We start from the raw sequence: 26298 nt of genomic DNA, 5'->3' as shown, positions 1-26298 counted from the left end.
GTGAAGTCGCTCAGTCGTGTCCGACTCTTAGCGACCCCATGGACTGCAGCCTACCAGGTCCTCTGTCCATGGATTTTCCAGGCAAGAGTACTAGAGTGGGGTGCCATTGCCTTCTCTGCAACATAGTAAAGAAGACTTCTATTTGTCATGGCAGATGATGTTTCTCTCATTTCATTAAAATATATTGAAAAAGAAAAAAGTGAAAATGTTAGTCCCTCAGTTTTTTCCTGCTCTTTGCAACTCTATGACTTATAGCCCATCAGGCTCCTCTCTCCATGGGATTCTCCAGGCAAGAATACTGAACTGTGTAGCCATTCTCTTTTCCAGGGGATTTTCCCAACCCAGGAATTAAAACTGAGTCTTCTGCCTTGCAGGCAGATTCATTACATCTGAGCCACCAGGGAAGCCCCAAAATATACTAGACAGGATTTATTAAAGTAGAATCTATCTGCAAAGTAAACTGAAGATAGAAATGGATCATACATCCAAGAAGAGGCAGTATTCTCCTACTGGACTTTCAACTGTGTGTGGGTACTGAGAAATATGTTCTTGGACTTATGTAATTTTTCATGCTGTGTGTTAAATCCAATGGCTTCAAAAATGACAATAAAACAATTCTGGACACTCTTATATTACCTGCCCCTTCAAGGATCCCAGGACTTTGGCTGACTGTAAAATGAACCAAGATACAACCAAGAAAACAAAAATAAATGAATAATAATAAACTCAGACCCACCTCCTTTTACTCAGCAGAGGTACCATGTGAGTAACCAGAGGTCACATGCTTGCTCAATGTGTGCACAGATGGGAACACAATAAATATTTGATTTTTTTAAAATTCCCCTTCACCTCTATTCCAATTCAGAGACTTCCAGTTTACAAAGTAGAAAAAGGAAAATTAAAAAGAGGTACAAATAGAGCATCCTTGTATCTTGGGATATTGCCCCCTCCGAAGAAGAATTTTGTTTTTTAATTAAAAAAAAAAAAACAAAACTAAACAGTGGCAGGAAGAGTTCATGCAGTTAGTGTTGATTTCCCCATAAAATTCATCCCCCAAAGGAATTTCAGACTGCTTCTGACTCTCTGCCATGGTCAGGGCTGACCAGTTGGAAGATTCGAAGTCAAGCTAGTTCTTCAATCCCTGCATACAAGAGGAAGAAGTAGAAATTGAGGATGCTGATGACCTGGGTGTGGCACAAAGTTGGCCATGAATTTGCATGGACCCTTTTCACTAAAGCAGCCAAGAGAGGACGGGGAAGAGAAGGAAAGGGTGATGTGGGAGAAGCCACCCGCGGGCAGCAGTCCCCTCAAGACTGCAACTCAGGAGTCTGGGGGCACCCTTACTCAGGAGGTGGCTGAGAGACAGAGCACTGGCCCCCAGCTGAGCTCACCTTGCTCCTGAGGCCAAGAAGGATGCACCTGAGTAAATGCCGGCTTACCAACACTACCCTCTTCCTGTTTAGTCATCCAACAAGGAGGAAAAAAGTGAAAATTTGGCAATAAAAAAAATTTTTTTTAATGACACTGAAGACGTTACATGTTTATTCATTGCCTTGCCCTTTGACCAAATAACTGAAACTATCTTTGTTTCCTATGAATTACAGATTTTCTTTATTTTTTCTCCTCTCCTAAAGAAACTCATTTTGGTAACCCAAAACATTAAAAAAAATACTGTATATCTCCAAAACGCTTCATTTTTTAAGTTGTCTCATATGTGATCAAGTAGAGATTTCTAAAATGCACTTAAAATCTGTATTAAATCTTTTCAATATGATTTTAGAAAGTAAAAAACTGAATGAAATATTATTAATTTTTAAATAAAAAAATTTAAAATAGGTCAGAATGTTCCAGTGAATGAAAAAGACAAGGACAAATATAATCAGAACTAATTGAAACAAAGCAGAAAAACGGTCCACAGATAATTCAAAGATTATACTCAGACCAATATATTTAGATATATATATCAAATTATAATGAAATATAATTCAAAGATAATACTTAGATTATATGTTAGATATCCCAAAATAATAAACTGAAAAATCTACTACACTCAATAAATTAGTTACAGAAAATAACTAGGTAAAAAGCAGATACAAAAAATTCAAATATTTTCTTAGAAATTAGCCATAAGTTTTTAGAAAATAATTTTTTTTAAATAACTACACTGAGACAAAGAATAGAAACGCAAAGTACCTAGCTATAAATTTGACAGTATTTATTTATAAAATGTAAAAAAAACAATGAACAAACAAAAATATTCCAGTGATCTTTATAAGATATGTGAATACACTGAATGTAATTATTTTGCACATGGAAAAATGGAATAATATAAACTTTTTTTAAAAATAAACCTTTAAAATTATCCTATAATTATAATTCGGTGATTAAAATAAGTCAAGTCCAAACTTCAATGGGAGAACTAGCTATGCAAACATGATAAACCACAAACCATGCTCTTTGCCCCAAGTGGAGAACAGGGCAAAAATAAGAAAAAGACAAGATTTAAGAGCTGACTGATGTGTGTAGGGTAGGCAGGGGGTGGGTTGTTTAAAATAATATACTAATGCATTCTTGAAGTTTATTTTTATTTTTTGAACAATTCTTAGTTATGTGTCTGTGTCTGTCATTTGCAATTGAAAATGGATAGTTATAATTAATTAATGTAGAACATAAAGTCTAGCCTCTTTAGCAGCAGGAACTTTTGTGATGTTCTGTATTGTCTAATACGATATGGTTATTGAACACTTGAAATGCGGCTCATGCAGCTGAGAAACTGAATTTTTAATTTTATTTAAATTTAATTAATTTAAATTTAAATTATATGGCCAGTGGCTACTGTTTTGGACAGTGTGGCTCTAATATAAAAAAAAGCTACGTGAAACAATAAAACACTGTTTTGCATGACAAATTAGAAATATATTTGGAAACATGTTAATGGTGGGACCATGTACTATAGAGAGAATTCTAACAATTTACCTGTTAGAGCACAAATTAGCCCAAACTTCTCTTACAATAATTTGTCAATTTGTGTCAAGTCCATAACTTTGGTCCAATACGTTCAGAAACTTCTAGAAATCTATCTACCAAACTAGTCAGAGATACTGATAATACATAATGCATGAAAACTACTGATATAATGCCATTTACAATTTTTTTTTAAATTTGAAATACATTTAAATGCATAAACAATGGAAATATGGGTACTTGGAGATTAACTCTTATGTGAGTGACTGATAGTCCCTCAGTCGTGTCTGACTCTTTGAGATCCCATGGACTGTAGCCTGCCAGGCTCCTCTGTTCATGGAATTCTCCAGGCAAGAATACTGGGGTGGATTGCCATTTCCTTCTCCAGGGGATCTTCCCGACTCAGGGATTGAACATGGGTCTCCTGTATTGAACAAAGGTCTCCATACACCTTTTCCAAAGGAATACCAGAGACAGAAGTAACAATAAAGTTATAAATGACAATCATCAATCATATGAAATAATTTAGATGAAGCTTATCTCTCTCGAAGAGGTGGGGACTGGGCAAGTAAGTGGTCAGGAAGGAAATACAATGTGCTTTTAACTTTGTATGAAAAACAGTGTTCAGTTCCATGTTGCTGAACATGGTTGTTTTTCCCAAATAAAGCCTCTACTTCAAAGTACTGTCTGAATGCTTTATTAAAACTCTGCTTTTGGCCTTTGTTTTGGAATCTGTTTCTTTTGTTGCTGCCTCCTGATCGCTGTCCTCTGAAGCTCCTACTTCTTTCCCGCTGTACCCTGTTACCTCGGTTGCTCTCAATCTGTCCCCTGAAGCCTCAATTGCCTTCCCGATGTCCTTGGAAGTTGCAATGTGGCTCCCGTGGTCCTTCTAGCTCTGGTTGCTCCATGGCCACAGAAATCTGCCAGGGCCTTGAATCATGCCACTTTTCCTATACTTACTGATCCAGTAGGAATATCAAAGCAAACACTCTGCTTTCCTTTGAGAAAGACCATTCCCTTCACTTTGGAATCAATACCCTCACCCAGTTGCTCTTTAAGTTCTTTCCAAGCATAACTAACGTTTGACATTTCCATTGAGCACTGCAAGATCACAGTCACAAAGCCCGCATCACATTTGCTCAAGGAGTGCTGGTCTACCGACGTGGCACTGGAAATGTGAGCTAGGGTGGCTGCCAGGGCTTCCAGGGCTCCCTTCTCCTCAATCAGCTTCTTGGCTGACTGCTTGAAGTGACCAATCACAGTGGCAGGCACCGAGTCCAAGAACCTGATGACATCTTCCCTAGAAGCTTTTATTATCTCTGCTGCAGAAGGAACACCTATTTGCTTAAATTTAATTCCCGGTTTTTGCTCCCCTTAGGGTAACTAGTATTCTTCCTTGTTCTGCTAAAAGCAAATGCAAGCCCTGGTCCTTCCAGCTCCACCTGTTCACCCAGAATGACGAATGTAGGACTCCACGTCCTTTGGTGGAGAACTTCGAACAACCAGCCTCGGGGATGTCTAACCTATGTGCAGCAACATTAGTTGCAAAGAGAACTCCAGAATTACCATTTCTAAAACCTTTCAGGGTGATTTCCCTTTGCTTCTGTGGAATTTCTCCGTGTAATGACTGGGCATCCTGCCTTATGACCACATTCTGTGACAACTCCTGGGCTTCTTTCTTCATTTCACAAAATATGATAGTGCTCCCCTGATAACCACTGTACACTCGGATCATGTTCCCTATAACTGCTGCCCTCTGAATCCAGTGACACTTGATAGCCAGAGGCTCTACAATTATTGCCATTTTCTGTGTCTTTTTACCAAATCAGGCCCTCTTGTTCATATGTAGATTTCATTAACACTTATACATGAATTTAAAGTTAAATTTGGGAGAATTATTTCTTAAATTGTAAAGCATTTACTATGTAGCATATTTCTTTAAAAGATACAATGATGTCCCCAATTTGGAATAAATTAAACACATAATATTATTACCTATCAGTTTTTCAAAATATCTTAATTGATATATATGGAATAATAAAACTTGCTTAATTCACATTTTTTCATTATTCATTTAAAAAGTCTTCAGTAAAAAGAAACAAACTGCAATAGCACTATGAATGAAAATAAGCTCTCAAATATTAATAGAAATTTACAGTTCACAAAGTATATTCATATGTATTATTTCTTACCCTTCAGCAACTGTAAAGATAACGCTCAGTGGAACTAATTTATTTGATCAAATTATACATTTTTCAAGCAGGATAGCCCAAAAGAGACATTAGCTGTTATATTTGCTGTTATTTAAACTAATATTAAGCTTAGTAAGGTCTCAGAGGTGGAGTCCTTCAGTTCCTGAATTTGAATCTTCTTATAAACTACAATCATCTGGTAAATAATTAAGTGCCTCAGAAAGGAACTGCATTGTCAATTTGGAGAGTTGAATTCATTTTGCAGCAGAAAGGATTCTCTCTACTTTCCTGTCTTTGGAGAGATGTTCAATTAATCCACAGAGAGCATGCTTTGTGAAAGTTTCCTAGCCTGAGAATAAGATAACTCCTCCGAGGATAAGGTAAAATGATGATAGATTCAGATCCAGACATACAGATTGCCTTGTGCATACTGCCCTTGTGTTTATTAAGTGGAGAGTTTATTCACAATTCAGCCAGAACATTTAACTCTTTCATGCAATTAAAATAGAAACTAGATTAATCACCCAAATCACATTACTCTCTGAGGGTGATCAACATATTTTTAGAAAGAGATTTACCCCATCAGTGTACTGTGTGAACAAATTTACTAATAAAGAAAAACTTAGGACTATTATGGTACTGCACTAAAATAACTCAGGATATTTTATGAAAATTGTCTCCGGAGTTTTCCCAAATAGTAACACTGACTTCTTCTGATGTTAAGTCCAGACTCCAAACAAAGATTTGTTTCAAGGCTCAACTTATTCTGTGATTGACTGTTAAGATTAGGGGAGATGATGGAGAGCAGGTGGCTGAACTTTGCCACATCACAAATGAGAACACAGAGCAAGGAGGTGGCTGCCCCAGACCATCCACCTGTTGTCAGAGATGCCACTGGGAACCAGCTCTTCTAAATCCCTGCTTGATATTAGTTACTGAAACCCATTCACGGGAGCAAATGTAGACCAATCCATCTGTCCTAAATTTGCCTAAAGTGCAAGTGAAAGCCGCTAGTTGTGTCCAACTCTTTGCGACACCATGGACTATACATCCCATGGAATTCTCTAGGCCAGACTACTGGAGTGGATAGCCTTTCCCTTCTCCAGGGGAATCTTCCCAACCCAGGGATCAATTCCAGGTCTCCTGCATTGCAAGAGGATTCTTTACCAGCTGAGTTAAATGCATTTTCAATCAACTCTCTAATTAAATATGCATCTTGAGGCTTCACAACTGTGATGCTGGAGAAGAGTCTTGAGAGTTCCGTGGACATCAAGAAGATCAAACCAGTCAATTCTAAAGAAAATTAACCCTGGATATTCATTGGAAGGACTGATACTGAAGCTGAAGCTCCAAGACTTTGGCCACCTGATGTGAAGAGCCAACTCATTAGAAAAGACTTTGATGCTGGGGAAAATCGAGGGCAGGAGGAGAAGGAGGGCAGCAGAGGATGAGATGGTTGAATGGAATCATCCACTCAATGGACATGAGTTTGAGCAAACTCCAGGAGATAGTGAAGGACAGGGAAGCCTGGGGTGCTGCAGTCCATGGGGTCACAAAAGAGTCAGACACTACTGAAAAACAACAACAAATACCTGTTTTCTCTTGCACTATACCTTTGGAGGGGATGCTGACATTGAAGTTCTCTGATACCAAATTTCAAGGAAAAAAAAAAATCAGTGAACAGTGTTAATAGGTTGGTATTCACGTTCTTTCTACCATTTTCACAGAACAGAAAGTTTCTATATCCTCAGAATGTCTTCTTAAATAATAATAAAAGTTATTCTTCAAATTTGTAGAGTGCTTTGCATATCCATCCCATTTTACAGGACTTTGTTTTCTTATATAGATAACTAAAACAGAAAAGTGGTTTGGAAATAGAGCACTGCTGTAAAGAAGACCTAAAGCATGAGTCGTTGGGTTTTTCATGGGGCAAAGGGGGAGGCTGGAAGGATAATGAGGAGCTTATTGATGAAGGCAGGAAGTGCAAGGATAAAACTGATACCAGAGGCTTAAAAGATGGTGCTCCATGTTTTGTAGTAATGAAACAAGTGGCAAAACAACTGTTTGCATTTACCTGAGGAAAAATAATGTACCCAATTAACCTGCACATGCAGATAACATGTCTAGGCAGAATATTGCAAGTACCAATTGGCTTCTGTTAGTTACATATGATAAGATATGTAAAGGCGGAATTTAGCTAAAGAGAGAACTATTCAGTATGCGAACAGAATTTCCAATCCAGACTTATGAGGTCAAAAAATAAAACTGTTTAATATTTCCAGGCTCTCGAGCAGGCACAAGACTCTCAAAATGAAAAGTGGCTTCAGGGTAAAGAGTAAATCAAAGATTCAGTCATAAGACCCTTTGTTTAGACCTCAGACTACTAGATTCTCTCAACTAGGAAAAAGCACTTCTAAAAATCTCAAAAGTGTTATTTCACTGCAATTGTATACTTGGGCAAAAGTGGAGAGAGTTCTCTTGAAAAGAATTATAGTCGTGACTTTTGGGACATGGAGTGAATAACAATCAGATTTGTAGAAGGACCACAAAAAGTTTAAAGGTATTGCACAAGATTGGACTAAAGGGGCATAAATCATTAAAAAAAGATATCTCTGGAGTTCTCAATTTTATATAGTCAAGAAGGCGTCTGAGAAAGCTGGTCTGATGAGAACATGGGCTATTTCTTATGGGAAAGAAAGTGTTTCACAGGGAAGCATCCTGAGAGGGCAAAACCCCAAACCATGGAAAATCATGAATTGGAGGATTACTTTTGAGAAACAGTTCAGTTCAGTCACTCAGTCATGTCCGACTCTTTGCTAATCCATAGACTGCAGCACGCTAGGCCGCCCTGTCCATCACCAACTCCCGGAGTTTACTCAAACTCATGTCCATTAAGTCATGATGCTATCCAACCACCTCGTCTTCTGTCACCTCCTTCTCTCCTCCCACCTTCAATCTTTCCCAGCATCAGGGTCTTTTCCAATGAGTCAGCTCTTGGCAACAGGTGGCTAAAGTACTGGAGTTTCAGCTTCAACATCAATCCTTCCAATGAGTATTCTGTACTAATTTCCTTTAGGATGGACTGGTTGGATCTCCTTGCAGTCCAAGGGACTCTCAAGAGTCTTCTCCAACACCACAGTTCACAAGTATCAATTTTTCTGTGCTCAGCTTTCTTCACAGTCCAACTCTCACATCCATATATGACTACTGGGAAAACCATAACTTTGACTATAAGACCTCTGTCAGCAAAGTAACATCTCTGCTTTTTAATATGCTGTCAAGGTTTTTCATAGCATTTCTTCCAAGGAGCAAGTATTTTTTAATTTCAAGGTGGCACTCACCGTCTGCAGTGACTTTGAAGCTCAAGAAAATTAAGTCTGTCACTGTTTCCATTGTTTTCCCATCAATTTGCCATGAAGTGATGGGACTGGATGCCATGATCTTTGTTTTCTGAATGTTGAGTTTTAAGCCAGCTTTTTCACTCTCCTCTTTCACTTTCATCAAGAGGCTCTTTAGTTCTTCTTTGCTTTCTGTCATAAGGGCATAAAGGTGATGTCATCTGCATATCTGAGGTATTGATATTTCTCCAGGCAATCTTGATTCCAGCTTGTGCTTCATCCAGCCTGGCATTTCACATGATGCACTCTGCATATAAGTTAAATAAGCAGGGTGACAATATACAACCTTGACGTACTCCTTTCCCAATTTGGAACCAGTCTGTTGTTCCATACCCAGTTCTAATGTTGCTTCTTGACCTGCATACAGATTTCTCAAGAGGCAGGTCAGGTGGTCTGGTATTCCCATCTCTTGTAGAATTTTCCACAGTTTGTTGTGAGGGACAGAATTGGGCTTAATCATAATTGGGCTTAACCTGCTGCCCTGATAGGTAATCAGCTGGGTTTCAGAATTGCTATGGACCAGTGACCTTGGTGTTCCTGCCTCTACCCTTACTATTCAGTGCCCATTGCAGTTACCATGTCCCTCTCTTACCATTGTGTGTCTGTGAAAGGCAAATTGCATGTCTTTTTAATTTTCAAATCTCCAGATCAAAAAGAGAAGCATCCACAGAACCTGCACCATATGTAGGTCTGATATAGACCATGAGATCATAAATTTCAAACTCAGTGATGCGACTTGATGAGTCAGGGTGGGGGTCTTGTTAGGGCCTGAGAGTGTCTTGCATATAGAAGGGTGTGAATCTTTGGGGCTGGTCTGTAAACTGTTATAGGTTGTTGCACAAATGGTACCTGGTGAATCAACCCCCCCAGCACCCTACTCCCTTGTGTAATCAACTCTCAAAGTTTCTGGATTTGGCTATGTAAATTGCTCTGGCAATTGGGTATCAGAAAATACATTTCAGACATATGCCTAATAAGCTACTAATGTGTTGGGGTCTAGCCTTTCTGGAAAGCTGCTGCCGCCATGTGAGGAAGCCCAGTCCAGACCAGCCTTCTTAAGGATGGAACAGCCAGTTGAGCCAGTCCCAGGCTATGCTCCAGATGAATGTTATCATATAAGGTACCTCATGTGAATCCAGCAAAAGCAGCACCAGCCAACCTGCAGAATCATGACAAATGATAAATCCTTATTTGGAACCCTAAGATCTGGGGCAGTTTCCTTCTCAGCAAGAGGTGACTAAAGCAGAGTCTTTCAATGGCAACAGCAGAAGATAGAATAAAATGAGTAACATCTTCAAAATCATCATGGGAAAAATTATGTTTGACCTGAAATCCTCTTTGTACTTAAATCACCATTTAAACAAAAGTGTAGAATAATACCATCAGATAAATACCTTATCAAAATTTTGCTTCTCATGTACTCTTTGTTGGAGGATTAATTTCAGTAAATGAGGAATTAATCATGGAAAAGGAAGAGATGGGTTCCAAGTAAAAAATATTTAAACCAAAAGAAATAAAAAGGAAGTAGGCAAATTCCCAGGATGATCATAAAAGGAAAGGCCACAGGAACAGCTATGCACAGATCTAGCTCAGTATAGGAGGATGATTAAAAGATTCCTAATGAATGTTTTCATATTGCTGTTGTTCAGTTGCTAAGTCATTTCCACTCTTTGTGACCCCCATGGACTGCAGCATGCCAGGCTTCCCTGTCCTTCATCATCTTCCAGAGTTTGCTTGAACGCATGTCCATGGAGTTGGTGATGCCATCCAACCATCTCATCCTCTGTTGTTCCCTTCTCCTGCTGCCTTCAATCTTTCCCAGCATCAGGGTTTTTCAAAGAGTCAGCTCTTCCCATCCGGTGGCCAAAGTATTAGAGCTTCAGCTTTATCACCGGTCCTTCCAATGAATATTCATTTGTATATATATATAGAGAGAGGAGTTTACTCTTCAGTTAGGAATATGTAGAATGCTATGACTACTTAGATTTCTAATTAGACAAAGAGATACAGCATTAAAACAAAAAAGAAAATTACAAAAAGGAAATCTAGCATCGTGTTGCACAGAAATCATCACTATTGAGGGAAGGGGGTTGTGAGGGTGTTGGTGTGAGGGTGCATGTATAGACATGTCTGCATTAAGAGTGGGGATTGTCAGAGAGTGGATTTCTCATCTTACACTTTAGGAAGTCAGTAGATAACGCCTAAAAAGGAAAAGTCAAGGCATAGATGCATATGGATGCCCTATAGAAACATGTGGGTTATCCCAGGAAAAATCAGCTAGCCAGGTTGAAAGTGGCCTCCTCTATAAGGTGGGAATACAAGTGAGAGAGGTGGATACAGTCTGCTGTTTCTGTTAGAAACATTACAAAGCTACTTGACTCTAAAAACGATGTGCTTGAACATCTTTGACTACATTAAAAGAAAATTTTATTATCTGAACATCTGCGTTTGTGATTAAAATTCACAATCACTACAGAAGTTAATGGTTCTTATTTTTCTGGATGAGTCTATAGTCCAAGGATGCTTTGGGGAAAGGGATAAGAAATAACAGGAGAGTAGCACATGGCCCAGAAAATGGAAATTGTGGAAAGAGTGGAGAACATTATCTTTAACAATTTGTTTATTGCATGTCCAGGTTGAAGAGAGCACACTGCAGGGTATAGATACTTCAGTGCAAGTTTCACGACCTTCTGGGGATAAAGAATGCAAATGAGCAGTGGGAGAGATAGATTCTGAGGACGGGCTCAGACTTCCCTTCTATATCATCTTTTGCAGGATGGCTGAAATCTTAGCCATGAACAGAATTTATGCAAGTTGATGAGATGGAAGGGATTTCTCCAGTGGCTCAAAGGTGAAGAACCTTCCTGCCAATGCAGGAGAGGCAGAAGACCTGGGTTCTATCCTTTGATCAGGAAAATCCCCTGGAGGAGGAAATGGCAACCCACTCCAGTATTCTTGCCTGGGAAATCCCATGGACAGAGGAGCCTGGAGGGCTACAGTCCATGGGGTCACAAAAGAGTAGGATGCGGCTTATCAACTAAACAGCAACAACAACTGGAAGACTATAAGGTCATGAAAAAAGTGACAGTTAGTAGCTCAGTCGTGTCCAACTCTTTGGGATCCCATGGATTGTAGCCCACCAGGCTCCTCTGTCCATGAATTCTCCAGGCAAGAATACTGGAGTGGGTTGCCATTTCCTTCTCCAGGGGATCTTCCTGACCCAGGGATTGAATCCAGGTCTCCTGCATTGCAGGCAGATTCTTTACCGTTTAAGCCACCAGGGAAGCCCCATGAGGTCATGAAGCAAGGGATAATTAAAATTTAACTGCTGAAGGAGAAAGATAAGTAGTCTTGAAGGCGCAGGAGGAAAAATGAAGAGGGGAAAGGCCAAGGAAGCCGAAGTGAGATAAACAGAGAAGGATTCATGTAGCTCTGAGCCCAGGTGAAGAGCCCACGGAGGAGAACAGCAGCTGCCGCTCAGGACTCATGCCCGGTTTGCAGTCTCTATTACAAATGAGATCACTTCAATTAAATAAGTGTATGTGGCATAATCATGTGCTGCCACCCCTTCATTTTCTAAATTGCTGTCCCCAGGACAGAGGTCAGAGAGCAGAAAGAACATCTGCTGTAAAATAAATCAGAGACGTTCTGGTTGACTGCTACTGCTTCCGCCAAAATGTTTGCTGGTTTCGGCAACCCCCTCTCAGGCAGAACAGCCTGCTTAGTTCCCCAGGAACCTCAGCCAACTTCTCAGGTATGTCCAAGTCACACATTGATCCATTTTCTTATTAAACAACCATTATTGATCACCTACTATGATAACCCGCACAGTTTCTGCACTCATGGCCACATTATTCCAGAGGGTGGTCACAGGCAACAAACAAGTAAACGAACAAGGGACATGTCTGATAGTGATCAATGTTATGCAGGGAATTAAAATAGCAGGGAGCAGTTAGAGAGATGACAATGAGCTTTGTTAGGCAGCCTTCCAATATCACTTTTGGGGACACCTATCTCTTGGTATTCACACCCTTGTGCATTTCTTAATTCTTGAGTTTAGACTAGTAATTTATTGCCAGAAATAAACTAGAGCAAAAGTTATAGAACATCACTTCTATAAGGCATTCGTGTTCAGTCATATCAGACTCTTTGCTACCCCATGAATGGTAGCCTGCCAGCCTCCTCTGTCCATGGGTTTTCCAGGCAAGAATACTGGAGTTGGTTGCCATTTCCTCCTCCAGGGGATCATCCCAACCCAGCATCTGAACCCATGTCTCCTGCATCTCCTGAATTGGCAGGCAGGTTCTTTATCACTGAGCTACCTGGGAAGCCCTCCTTCTATTATTAGGCTATAAAAGAATATGACTTCAACCTGTTCAAACATTCTCTTTGCTTCTTCTCTCGGGTTTGATCTCAAGAAAGCCACCATGCTCTGAGATTCCGTTAGGAGAGAGGCAAGGAAGTGAGGGTGGCCATCAAGGAATGGAGGCCATCCATTCAACATCCCTGAAGCAACCAAATATCTCAGTAAGCACATGAGTGAGCTTGGAATCAGATCATCAGCCGAACCTTCTGAAGAGGCAGTCTGCAACCTCTGTCAGAACTTTCCTTGCAAGCTTGTGAAGCAAGGACGTGAAGCAAAGGACCCAGCTACATTGCAGAGCCATGGAAAGTAGTCCCTTTTCAACAGAATCACACCCCTTCAAAAAAAAAAACAAAAACAACACAGCGTTTATATTACATACACAATTTTCCTTGGAAATTTTAATATCTCTATAGTGATGAGCCTTCTCATTCAAAAATAGGAGTTTGTTTCCATTTAGCATACCTGTGCTTTTCTGTCCCTCAGGAGTAATTTATAAATTTTTCTTGTTGTAGGTAACATACATTCCCAAGTTCATTCTTAAGTATTTTGTTTGTTGTTTTCGTTCATATGTTTTATATGTGTGCATGTATATGTGTGTGTATTTATATATATATGTTTTCATATGTAAGCTACATATTTTACTATTTTAATAAACTTCTTTATTATAAAGTATGCACACCATTTTATTAGCTTGATTTTCTTACTGTTTACAGCACTTTTTACCTAGGAATGTAAGCATATCATCTATAAGTAGTCAGTTTTATTACCTGTTTACAAAGTTGTATGTCTTCAGTTTCTTCCTCTTATCAAATTGCATTGGCCAGAACATCAGGAAGTAGTCATCAGAAAATATCTTGCAAGGTGCAGGGTACATAAAAATAAACTAGATCTTTGAGGTCACTGTCCTCACAGGGTTGAATGAAAGACTGGAGCTTGAAGAGAAAGAGCCTGAATAAATGGGAACACTCACTCACCCAGATTCCCTTTCCTTTAGAGCATGTTGCCCTAGCTGTCAGCTATCAGATAATTATTTAGGAGTTTTGGTCTCTTTCCCCCCATAGAATATAAACTTTACTGGGGCAACATAACTGTCTTGAAGTCATCAATGTTTTCTCAGGTCCTAGAATATGCAGGTATTCACTCAATATTTGGTGATGAATTCAAACAGGGGTGGGCAAATCCAGGCACACCACCTTCCCCCCACCCCCGGCCCTGACTGCTTCTGTAAGAGAAGTCTCAGCAAACACAGCCCCTCCAGCTGGTTTGCACAGTCTCCCGGGGTCCCTGTTGCACTGCTGAGCAAACTCGCCCGATGCAGCAGGAACCCTGTGTCTCACAAAACCTAAAATAGCTACTCCCTCACCTTTTAAAAAAGAGTGTCTGGTGACCTCCCAGTTCAAGGATGAGTACCTGAATGAGGAGGCAGATGAAGGAGAGGGTAGGATGAATTGAGGGGCCGTGTGTAAAAAGGGGCTTCCCAGGCAGCTCAGATGATAAAGAATCTTCCTGCAATGCAGGAGACCCAGGTTTGATCCCCGGGTCAGGAAGATCCCCATGGAGAAGGGAATGGCAACCCACTCCAGGATTCTTGCCTGGAGAATTCCGTGGACAGAGGAGTCTGGCTGGCTATGGTCCATGGAGTTGCAGAGTTGGACATGACTGAGCAACTAACACACACATGTGCAAAATAGATAGCTAGTGGCAAGCTGCTGTACAGCACAGGGAGCTCAGCGCAGTGCTCTGTGAGGGCCTAGAGGGATGGCGTGGAGGGTGGGAGGGAGGCTCAAGAGGGAGCAGATATATATATATACTACAGCTGATTCACTTGTACAGCAGAAACTAACACAACATCTTAAAGCAACCATACTCCAGTTCAAATAAAAACAGAGAATGAATACCAGAAACCAAAATCTTCTTTCTGAATAGCTCTAATCTAGTAGAATTATGTGCTCATCTCCTAGTGTAACCAAAGGTGATGGACTCTGCTTTCTTCCCACCAAAGGAGGATTTGGCCCTTCCCCAGCTCAAGGGCAGGCTTGCTTTTTCCGGGGAAAATGTTATCTCTCACGACTGCCCTGACATCTCAGTGTGCATGCTGAGGGGTCACCAGGACCAGTGGGAACACGGGAGGGACCAGGGCATCAGAGGGGCAAGGAACAAGGGTGGCCAGAAACACAGGATGCCCCCAGAGTGGAGAAGCTCTTGGCCTAGGGGGATCTGGCCCCCTACCCAGCCCCCAGCCCCGGAACCAGGCCTGACCCTTCATCTCTCTCTGTGAACTACACCCAGAGCCCCTCCCCAGGTCCCCAGGGCCGCGTGCTCTGTGTTAGCTCCACTGTAGATCCAGTAAATGTCACCCTCTACGCTCCCCATGACCAAATTAGTCCTCGCCTCTGTCGGCCGCTGTCGGGCAGCCTCCACCCTCAGACCGCTCCCCGCCCAGGGCTTGTTTACTGGGGAGCGGTGAGGAACCGCAGACCCCAGGCAGACTTCAGGAGGCACCTCGGAGCCGAGCATAAGGGCCGGCTCTGCTACCAAATAAGGCCGCTCAGGCCCCTGTAGCTGGTCCACAACGCCGTGGGCGTGAGCCCCGCGCTCCAAGGAGCGCGCATCTCACTGGGCCGGTCCTACGCTCAGTGCGCCCCCAGGAACGCCCCTGCGCTCTGGGATGTCTCACTGCTGCATCATCCATCACCGGCCCGGTGCTCCGACAGGCCAGCTGTCTGGGATGCGCAGGAGCCTCTCCTGTTTGCTGTCAGATAGCGGCACCTCCCTGCTGGGCTGCTTTCCTCCCTTGAGCGCCACGATGTCCTGGCTGGAACCAGCTACATCTGTGCGAAGGCGGATGGGGCCTCTGGACTTTGGGCTTGGATTTTCCCTCTGTTCCCTAGGCAGGTTTTATTCTAACGGAAAGTGTTTATTGAATAAAATGAAGTCTGCTCAGAGTGATTTTATAAAGTGCCAAAAGCACCGTGCCACAAATACCTATCACACACACACATACATGCATCACACACAAACACAGGACTTCCCTGATGGCTCAGTGGTGAAGAATCTGGCTGCTGATGTAGGAGACTCAGGTTTGATCCCTGGGTCAGGAAAATCCCCTGGAGAAGGAAATGGCCACCCACTCCAGTATTCTTGCCTAGAGAATCCTATGGACAGAGGAGCCTGGTGGGCTCTAGTCCATGGGGTCACAAAGAGTCAAACACGAATTAGCAACTGAACAACAAATCACACACACACACACACACACACACACACACACACAGGCATGGATAGGCACCTCCTTGCCTAGTAGCATCCCACACAGTCCAGGAGGAGTGGAGCTCCAAAATTAGGCAGAGTACTGAGTTCAAAGGGAGAAGAATGTCCCCACGTTATATTTCAGTCATGCATGGGCGTCCTAAGGCACTTCAGTGTGTCCGACTCTTTGTAACCCCATGGACTGTAGCCCACCAGGCTCCTTTGTCAATGGGATTCTCCAGGCAAGAATACTACAGTGGGTTGCCATTTTCTCCTCCAGGGGACCTTCCCCATCTGGGGATTGAACCTGTGTCTATTGTGTCTCCTGCATTGGCAGGTGGATTCTTTACCACTAACACCACCTGGGAAGCCCCATATTTCCATCAGTGGGGCTCAACAACCAGCAGAAGGTGAGGAACCCATGTGGTCAGAGCTGACCCTGAGACGGCGTCTGAATCTCAGAACACCTTGCCAATTGTTCCCGGAGGCATTCACTGTGAGCTCTGCATCAAACAGCCTGCTCAGCAGTGTTCTTCAGTATGTAGGGGGTCGGTTGGTGTCTCTGTTAAACAGAAGGATGACTTGATGACCAGATGAGCAAACGACTGGATAAATACTTTGCAGGGAGAATAGTTAAGGAGAAGACGGAGCTTTGATTGGTTTGCCCGTCATTGGCTCAGGGAGAAAGTTACATAACCCAACCAAATACTCTTGTAAGAAACATGGAGATCTCAAATTAATTCCCCGAAAAGCAAACCATCAATGACATGTCAACATTCAAGGCCAAAGGGAAGACACCTGTACAGAAGAAGGGGTTGACAGAGGATGAGACGACTGGATGGCATCACTGACTCAATGGACATGAGTTTGAGTAAACTCCGGGAATTGGTGATGGACAGGGAGGCCTGGTGTGCTGCAGTTCATGGGGTTGCAAAGAGTTGGACACAACTGAGCCACTGAACTGAACTGAATTCATATTAACATTTTACTAAGTAATGTATAACTCATAAAGAAAAATAATAACATTGTTAGCTCTGTATGGCGCCAAGCATTGTATTGGAAACCACAAGTCAGTGCCTTCACTGTGCACATCAATTCTGCTGCATCATTCCTGTTTTGTCATCAGTCGCTCAGTTATGTCCGACTCTTTGTGACCCCATAGCACTGTAGACCACCAGGCTCCTCTGTCCTTGGAATTCTCCAGGTAAGAATACTGAAGTGGGTTGCCATTTCCTTCTCCAGGGGATCCTCCTGATCCAGGGATTGAACTCGAGGTTCTTGTGCCTCCTGCCTTGGCAGGCAGATTCTTAACCACAGTGCCACCTGGGAAGCCCTCAACTTTTACGAGATGCTTTAAATAAATCATAGACATTTATTTCACAGATGAAGTTAAGAGAGGCTGGTGGTCTTGCACAAGGTCATCTAACAGGAATAGACCCAGCCAGGATTTCCACCTAAACCTGTTGAACTCCCAAGTTGATGTTTTCTCCACTTCCCGTGTGCTTTTTCTAAGAGTTAAACAGTTAGCACATCTCACTTACCCACCAGTATCTGAAAATGAGAAGTTTCCACATCATAGGAATTCTCTCCATAACTGAATTTTATAGTTGCAAGCACAATATATCTAAAATTTCATTTTGATGATTTATTTAGTAAACAATACAAAGTGCTTCATTAACTACTAGGCTGTTTTTTTTAATTAGTAAACAATATTCTACATCATGTGCCGTTCTAGGCATTTTACATACATCAATGCCTTGTATCTCATTAACAACTAACTTATATAAGCATTATCATTATTCCCATTTTATTGATGAAGATATTGAGACCTAAAGAAACCCAGCAAATTATCTGAGAAAGTACTGCTAGTAAGTGGTAGAACCAGGATTCAAATGTAGCCCAGGGTCTGGGCTTTTACCCATCAGCCCATAAACCCTTCATCATTCTATAGAAATCTTAATAGCATAGGCTAAGCATAGCTTAGGGGCTTCTCTGGTGGCTACACCAGTGCAATATCTGCCTGCAGTGCAGGAGACCTAGGTTCAATCCCTGGGTTAGGAAGATCCCCTGGAGAAGGGAATGGAAACCTCCTCTAGTATTCTTGCCTGGAGAATCCCAAGGACAGAGGAGCCTGGTGGGCTATAGTTCCATAGGGTCGCAAAGAGTTGAAAACGACTGAGCGACTAACACTTTGACTTCCTTTCACTTTACATAGCTTTGCCTTATTAAATTGAGAATAGTGGAGCCTTCCCTCCTTTTAAAAAAGTATTTATTTGTATTGCTGTGCCCGGTTCTGTTTACAGCATGCAGGATCCTCGGTTGCAGCTTGTGAAATCTAGTTCCCCGACCAGGGATTGGACCTGGTCCCCTGCGTTGGAAACAAAGATTCTTAGCCTCTGGACCACCAGGGAAGTCCTAAGCCTTCTCCTGAGCATTCCAGGTCATGTAGTTGAACTTACAGTATTACATCCACTAGAGTATGTTTAGTAGTGTCTTCAGAGAAAGTAAGTTGCAAAGAATAATCTCCCCCTAGACTGACCCCAAATCACTGCTCTACAAAGCTCTTTCTGATCTGTATTGCTCTTCTATTTATTTATCTTGCTATTTTTTGTCACTTCCTATGGCTATTAATGCATTAGAATATACTATTCATAACCTTGTTCTATGCGTAACCATCTGGTTATACATCTCTGCAAGATTCTCTTACACGGTAAAGCACAAGTTTGGGGACTGCAATATATCTCCTTTATTTATTTATTTTTTGATAGCTTCAGGGGCAAATCGCAGTGAGATGTGACGGTATGAGGACACAGCATCATTGAAGAATCTGCCACCTGGGGTCTCCTGACTCAGAGCCTTGGAGGAGAGAAACAGCAGCCTCCTGGTGGAGGAGGTTGCAGGGAGCTTTGCTGACAGAGGAAGTCGCCACACTCACAGACGCGGCATTGTGGCGTCCTCCAGATCACAGTCATCTCATTATTGTGGAATGTCCCTCCCTGCCAAGCACCAAACACTATAGCAGCTGAAATTTTCACATCAGGAGGAGCAAGTTCCCCCACAGAAGAGGGAGGCAGGGCCAGGGTTTGATGCAGGCTTTTGACACTTCAAATTGGGCAAAGGTTTTGGTTTCAGCAACACGGCTGAAAACCACATTTTCCACGGTCTGCCTGAACTTTGACTCAGAGCCTAAATAGCTGGCAGAGGTGTGGCTGGCTCTGAGGTTTCTCTTGGCTGTAGCTCCACTAACCGCTGGGCCAGCAGCCTGTCATCCTTTGAGGTGTAGAGTTTCAGGCCTGGGGTGAGGAATCACCAGAAACCCCTCCTTTTCTCTGGGTCAGAGTACAGGGGTGGTTCTCAAAGTGGAGTCTCCTGACCAACTGGAGCAGAATCATGCGGGAATCTGTTCAAAATGCAAGTTCTCAGGTCCCATCCCAGACCCCCTGAGCCGGAAACTCTGGTGATAGGCCCAGCAAGATGAGCTTTATCAAGTGCTGCGGGGGACTCAGAAGCACCCTGGACTTGAGAACCACTGTGTGCATGCATGCTGAGTCACTTCTGTTGTGTCCAAATCTTTGCGGCCCCATGGACTGTAGCCCGCCAGCCTCCTCTGTCCATGGGGTTCTCTGGGCAAGAATACCAGAGTGGGTAGTCGTTCCCTTCTCCAAGAGATCTTCCCAATCCAGGGATCGAACCTGAGTCTCCTGAATTGCAGGCAGATTCTTTACCATCTGAGCCAGCCACCAGGGAAGCCCAAGCAGTTTAGGGCAAACCTCCCTTCACTCTGCTTCACTTTACTGTGCTTTGCAGACACTTCAGTGTTTGCCAGTTGAAAGTACAAATTGAACCTTGCATTGAAGAAGTCTATGAGCACCATTTTCCAACAGCATTTGTTGACTTAGTATCTCTGTCGCATTGTGATAATTCTCGTAGTATTTCAAACTTCTTAAAATCCTTATTACACTAAACTGATCCATGATCAGTGATCTTTAATGTTCCTGTTGTAATTCTTTTGGGGTGTCATAAATTGAACCCATATGGTGAACAGAATAAATGTGTGTGTTCTAACTGATCCCCTAACCAGCCATTACCTCGCCTTTGGCTCTCTTTGCGAGCCTCACAATTTCCTCAGACACAATAACATTGAAATCAGGCCCGTTAATAACCCTACGGTGGCCTGTAAGCATTCACGTGAAACAAAGAGTCACATTCCTCTCACTTTAAATCCACAGTTAGAAATGATTAAGCTCAGTGAGGAAGGCATATAAAATCCTAGATGGGCCAAAATCAGGCCTCTTTCACCAGACACTTAGCCAAGTTGTGAAAGCAAAGGAAACGTTCTTGAATGAAACCAAAAGGGCTACTCCAGTGTACACTGAATAATCAGAAAGCAAAATAGCCTTATTGCTGATACGGAAAAAGTTTGAGTGGTCTGGATGGATCAAACCAGCTAACACATTCCCTTAAGCCAAAGGTAATCCAGAGCAAGGCCCTAACTCTCTTCATTTCTATGAAGTCTGAGAGAGGTGAGGAAATCGCAGAGTGAAAACGAGGCTGTGCATGCATGCTTAGCCGCTCAGTCATGTCCAACTCTTTGCGACCATATGGACTATAACTCGTCAGGCTCCTCCGTCCATGGGATTCTCCAGGAAGCTTGGCGTGCTGCAGTCCAAGGGCTCTCAAAGTGTCAGACAGGACTGAGTGACAGAACTGAACTGATAGCTGTCATAAATTGTGATTCTTCTGATGGATCTGGTAAAGTCATCTGAAAACTCTATGGAAAACATTCACCATTCTAGATGTAATTAAGGACATTCATGAGTAATGGGAAGGGGTTAAAATATCCATATTAAAGGACTTTGGAAGAAGTTGATTCCCACACTCATGGATGACTTGAGGGGTTCAAAACTTTTGTGGAGGAAGTGACTGCAGATGCTATAGAAATAGCAGAAGAACTAGACTTAAAAGCAAAGCCTGATGTGACTGAACTGCTGCAGTCTCATGGTAAAACTTTAATGGATGAACAGTTGATTCTTACTGATGAGTAAAGAAAGTTTTGCTTTTGTTTTTTTTTTTTTTTTTTAAGATGGAATCTTCTCCTGATGAAACTGCTGTGAAGATTGTTGAAATGACAGCAAAGGATTTAGAATATTACATAAATTGATTACTAATCAAGGCAGGGCAGTCTCTGCTTTGTGTGTGTGTGTGTGTTGTGCATAAGTGCCCGTGTATGTATGTGAATTTTATTTTAACGAGGGAGATGTTAGAAAGAAAGTACACAAGAAAAAATGCACCACAATGGTTATTCTGGTTGTCTTCAGGCCCTCAAACTGCAGGACTCATTTTTCTTGTATTTGCATGTTTGAAAATTTCCCTTTCAGAATTAGGAAAAGCAAATGCGATGTAAACTTTAAAATAAAAATGTATCCAGAGGGATTTGTCTTACAGCAGGCAGGTAATTCTTCCAACAAAAAACCCACGTCACTCTTGGTTGAATGTCCTCTTAGCAGGCACGAAGGTTCACATTCAGAGATAATTACATACTTGTAAGGCTAAATGCCTTTCTTTAATCCCGAACTCAGATATTCAGGAGCAATAGCAGAGACTGAGATTGCAAGGCCTGCCCAGCTCAGCACATAGGCTCTTCAGGGTTTTCCTAGGATCTGTAACTGGGCAAGGCAGACTTTAGAATACACTTACATTTTCTACGGAGAAGGCAATGGCACCCCACTCCAGTACTCTTGCCTGGAAAATCCCATGGACGGGGGAGCCTGGTGGGCTGCAGTCCATGGGGTCGCTGAGGGTCGGACACGACTGAGCGACTTCACTTTCAATTTTCACTTTCAATTTTCACTTTCATGCATTGGAGAAGGAAATGGCAACCCACTCCAGTGTTCTTGCCTGGAGAATCCCAGGGACGGGAGAGCCTGGTGGGCTGCCATCTCTGGGGTCTCACAGAGTAGGACACGACTGAAGTGACTTAGCAGCAGCACATTTTCTAAACCCTCCTGATGTGCCAAGCCCTGAGCAAAGTGTTTTACAAATGATTTTCATTTAATTGTCACCACAAACTAAAGGCTTCCCTAGTGACTAAGATGGTAAAGAATCTGTCTGCAGAGCAGGAAACCAAGGTTCGATCCCTGGGTCAGGAAGATCCCCTGGAGAGGGGAATGGCTACCCACTCTAGTATTCTTGCCTGGAGAACTCTATGGACAGAGGAGCCTTGTGAGCTGCAGTCTATGGGGTTGCAAAGAGTCAGACACGACTGAGCAACTAACACACAAACTAAGGGGACAAATATCATCGTTTTCTTCCACTCAAAAGAAAACAGAGGTTCAGAAGGACAGAGTGATCTGGGGGATGTCACACAGCAGTCTGAATCCATGTCTGTTCTGATCCAGACGGCCTTCTCTCCCCTGGACTGACTTTATGGGGTAGGACACCTTCTTGCGAACTTCTTGTGACCTTCTTCTTCATTTTCACATCATCTTCAAGGCCTGTTTCTCCGTGGAGCTTTGCGATAGTGGGAACACTTGTTTTAGATTAAGACAAGACTACTTCTCTGAGTACTGTCCTTGAGCATGAGGGCTGAGAGATTTACCGGATGGCTGATTCTATCTGTGTGGTTAGGAGTTCTGTCAGCGCATGGCTCAGAAGGATGCTGATGTTTTGCAGGTTTCATCTCTATTAAAGTCAACATGTTTGGCTCTTGTTTGAATTTTCATCCATGATCAAGTTTCCAAAAGGAGTTTTCACCTAGAGATAAGTGGTAAACCTGCAAACATGCTCTCCTGTGTTTTTGACTGAGACCCTGTCTTGACATTAGGCTTCCCAACCTGGAGCCTAATGTGAAGACATGCCTCCCTCATCTTCCCGCTGGTTTCATGGTGCTCACATTTTCCTCCCTGACACCGGGGCATCTGCTTGAGGCAGAGACTGTCCAACTGAGTCCACTGCTCAGTTCTGACCAAGTCAGGATTCTGTGCCGCAGAGGGGCTGTGCCCCTGAGGACATTTCCATGGAGTAGTTGGAGACTGCTGAGAAAGGGCTAGATGAAGAGGAGTCAAGCAGAGAAGTGTTCTATCTAGATTCTCTCTCTGGCCATCAGGAGGAAAAGTGCCAGAAGCAACTGCTGTCTAATTTTGTTCGGACCTTGCTGCATCCATGCATTGCGACAACCCTGAACAGACACAGGAGAATGCACACAGCTGGGTCCAGAGCTGGTCCTCCTCAGTGAGAGGGGCAGAAAGGGCTTGATGGAATCCTTTCCAGTGCTGACCAGGAGGTCCAGGGTGGAGCCTGGGCGTCTGCCTTTCCAACAAACTCCCAGGTGCTGTAGCCACTCAGTTTCTGTGCATAGTTTGAGCCCTGAGTTCTTAGAGCATCTCAAAGTCGATTATGGAAATGAGGGTGGTGAGTTCATAGTGGTCCTTATCCTACTGGGGCTGCCTTCCATCCCACCCTCTGTGGAGGCCCAGAATCCCTTTAGCTCTGCTGTATTGGCCTTTCACCAGCCCCTTCGTCCTGAATGTAGATCTCCCTTCTTTCACACATCCCCCCAAAGCCTGCTTGTGGATCACTCAGCTCTCTGTACCCTGGAGCTATGGGTCTGAGGCTCCTCTGGAGCCCCCTTGGATTGCATTCACACCTTACTGCTATAACACGGATGCAGTCTCTGCTTCTTTCCTCATTTCCATCAATCCAATCCAATCTGTGTTCTATTTCCCAAGATACCTCAAACTATCTGGCCCACTGCTGGCTCCTTTCCTTATTTTGAAGCAGTTTCACGTTTTCTGCCAATTTGATGAGTATTTGAGGAAGAAGTAGTTACAATGTTCAGGCCACTTTCATGATCCAGAAACCTGGGCCATTTTCAAAGGCTCTGCATGTGGTTCTTAAATATTATGCTGAATCAACAAAGAACATGTTGCCAAACTGAAAATCTTGTGCAGTTGGCTGCGTCTCCACTATGGCTCAGAACTAGGGTACACAATAAAATGATAAGACATATAGAATATTTTTAAATCTTTTTTCATCAAAGCATAACATACATTTAGAAAAGTTGTACAAACCCAGCAGGACTCAACTGTAGAATTTCATAAACTGAACACACTCATGTATTTAACTAGCATCCAAATCAAGAAATCAACCCTGAATATTCACTGGAAGTACTGATGCTGAAGCTGAAGCTCCAATACTTCGGCCACCTGACACTAATTTCCAATGAGCCACCTCATTGGAAAAGACCCTGATGCTGGGAAAGACTGATGGTAGGAAGGGAAGGTGCAACAGAGGATGAGATGGTTGGATGGCATCACCGACTCAATGGACTTGAGTGTGAGCAAACTCTGGTGAAGGACAGGGAAGCCTGGTGTGCTGCAGTTCGTGGGGTCACAGAGTTGGACACGACGGAGCAACTGAACAACAGCAAAAACAAAATCCAGAAATAAAATATTAAATAGGAAATCTAAAGGCAGCCCTGTCCTGTGCCTTCTTCCACTTCTTCCCTTCCCTCAAAGGTAACATTTATCTTCATGACACAGATCAGTGTATTTATGTAAATAGAATCAAACAATATGGGCTCTTCTGTTTTTGGCTTCTTTTGCAAACCATTATCTTTGTAAGACACACCCATTTCACATGCAAATTTGTTCATTCTCATTCCTGTATGGCATTTAATGTACAAATCAATCATATTTTATCTCTTTTTTAATGGCTTTATTGAGATACAATTCGCATACCATATGATTCATCCATTTAAAATATATAATTTGATATTTTTAGTATATTCACAGGGTCGTGGAACCATCACTATAATCTAATTTTAGGACATTTTTGTTATCACTAAAAGAAACTCAGAAACCATTACCACTCACTCCTCATTTTCCCCCATGCACTCCTCTTTCACCCTGCCCTCAGCTATCACTACTCAGCTTTCTGTCTGTAGATTTGCCTATTCAGGATTATATAGAGATGGTATCATACAATATGTGATGTTTTGTGACGGGCTTTTTTCACTTAATGATGTCAAAGATCATTGTTGACTGTATCAATTCTTCCTTTCTTTTTATCATTGAATAATATTCCATTGTATGGATATATCATTTTTATTTATTTATTCATTGGTAAGTGAACATTTGGGTTGTTTCTAATGCTGGATTTATTAGCTTAATAATAGATTGTCAGTGAATCCCTCAGATTTCCTATTTATAATATCATGTCAACTGAGGGGAAAAAACAATGTGACTTCTTTTCTGATATGGATGTCTTTTTTTAAAAAAGACTTTAATCTTGTCTAGGACTTCTAGTACAATGTAAAACAGAAATTGCAAGAATGAACATCCTTGTCTTATTCCTGATCTTTAGTTGAATTTAGGCTATTACACTTTTCAGCTTTAATTGTTGATATTATCAAAATACTTTTCAAAGAAACTGTATCTATTATACTCCCAATGTAGTCTACTTATTAGTCTTTTCATAGGTAGCATTTTAGTAAAGTTAAACAGCTTGAAAACTTTAGATGCTCAGCTGGGAACCAAAATCCAGAAAGTGAATAAAATAATATACTTCTATTTTTTAACATATTCTATATTGAAAGCAAAAAATAAAAAGGTTCTTACAGTTTCTACATACAGATTCAGTTCAGTTCAGTCACTCATTCATGTCTTACTTTTTGTGACCCCATGGACTGCAGCATACCAGGTTTGCCTGTCCATCACCAACTCCTAGATCTTACTCAAACTCATATCCATTGAGTCAGTGATGCCATCCAACCATCTCATCTTCTGTCATCCCCTTCTCCTCCTGCTTCAATCTTTCCCAGCATCAGGGTCTTTTCAAATGAGTCAGTTCTTCTCATCAGGTGGCCAACCTATTGGAGCTTCAGCTTCAGCATCAGTCCTTCCAATGAATATTCAGGACTGATCTCCTACAGGATGGACTGGTTGGATCTCCTTGCAATCCAAGGGACTCTCAAGAGTCTCCAACATCACAGTTCAAAAGCATCAATTCTATGTACAGATACCTATTGACATATATCCAACAGAGAGTGAGTCTAGCCAAATAAATCCCCTTCAAAATTCAGTTGATGATAAAAAACTATATATTTCTTGAACAATTACCTGCAGAGTTCTCA

At 42.2% G+C, this 26298-nt stretch overlaps 1 pseudogene; it reads right to left on the bottom strand.

The window, feature by feature from the left end:
• Positions 1 to 3500: 3500 nt before the first annotated feature.
• On the bottom strand, positions 3501 to 4820 carry LOC102407003 (annotated as a pseudogene).
• Between the last annotated feature and the right edge of the window lie 21478 nt (positions 4821 to 26298).

The sequence above is a fragment of the Bubalus bubalis genome, chromosome 12 (assembly GCF_019923935.1).
Source record: "Bubalus bubalis isolate 160015118507 breed Murrah chromosome 12, NDDB_SH_1, whole genome shotgun sequence".
Taxonomy (NCBI): Eukaryota; Metazoa; Chordata; class Mammalia; order Artiodactyla; family Bovidae; genus Bubalus; species Bubalus bubalis.
The sequence above is the reverse complement of the archived record's forward strand: the minus strand, read 5'-3'. Positions and strand labels throughout refer to the sequence as shown.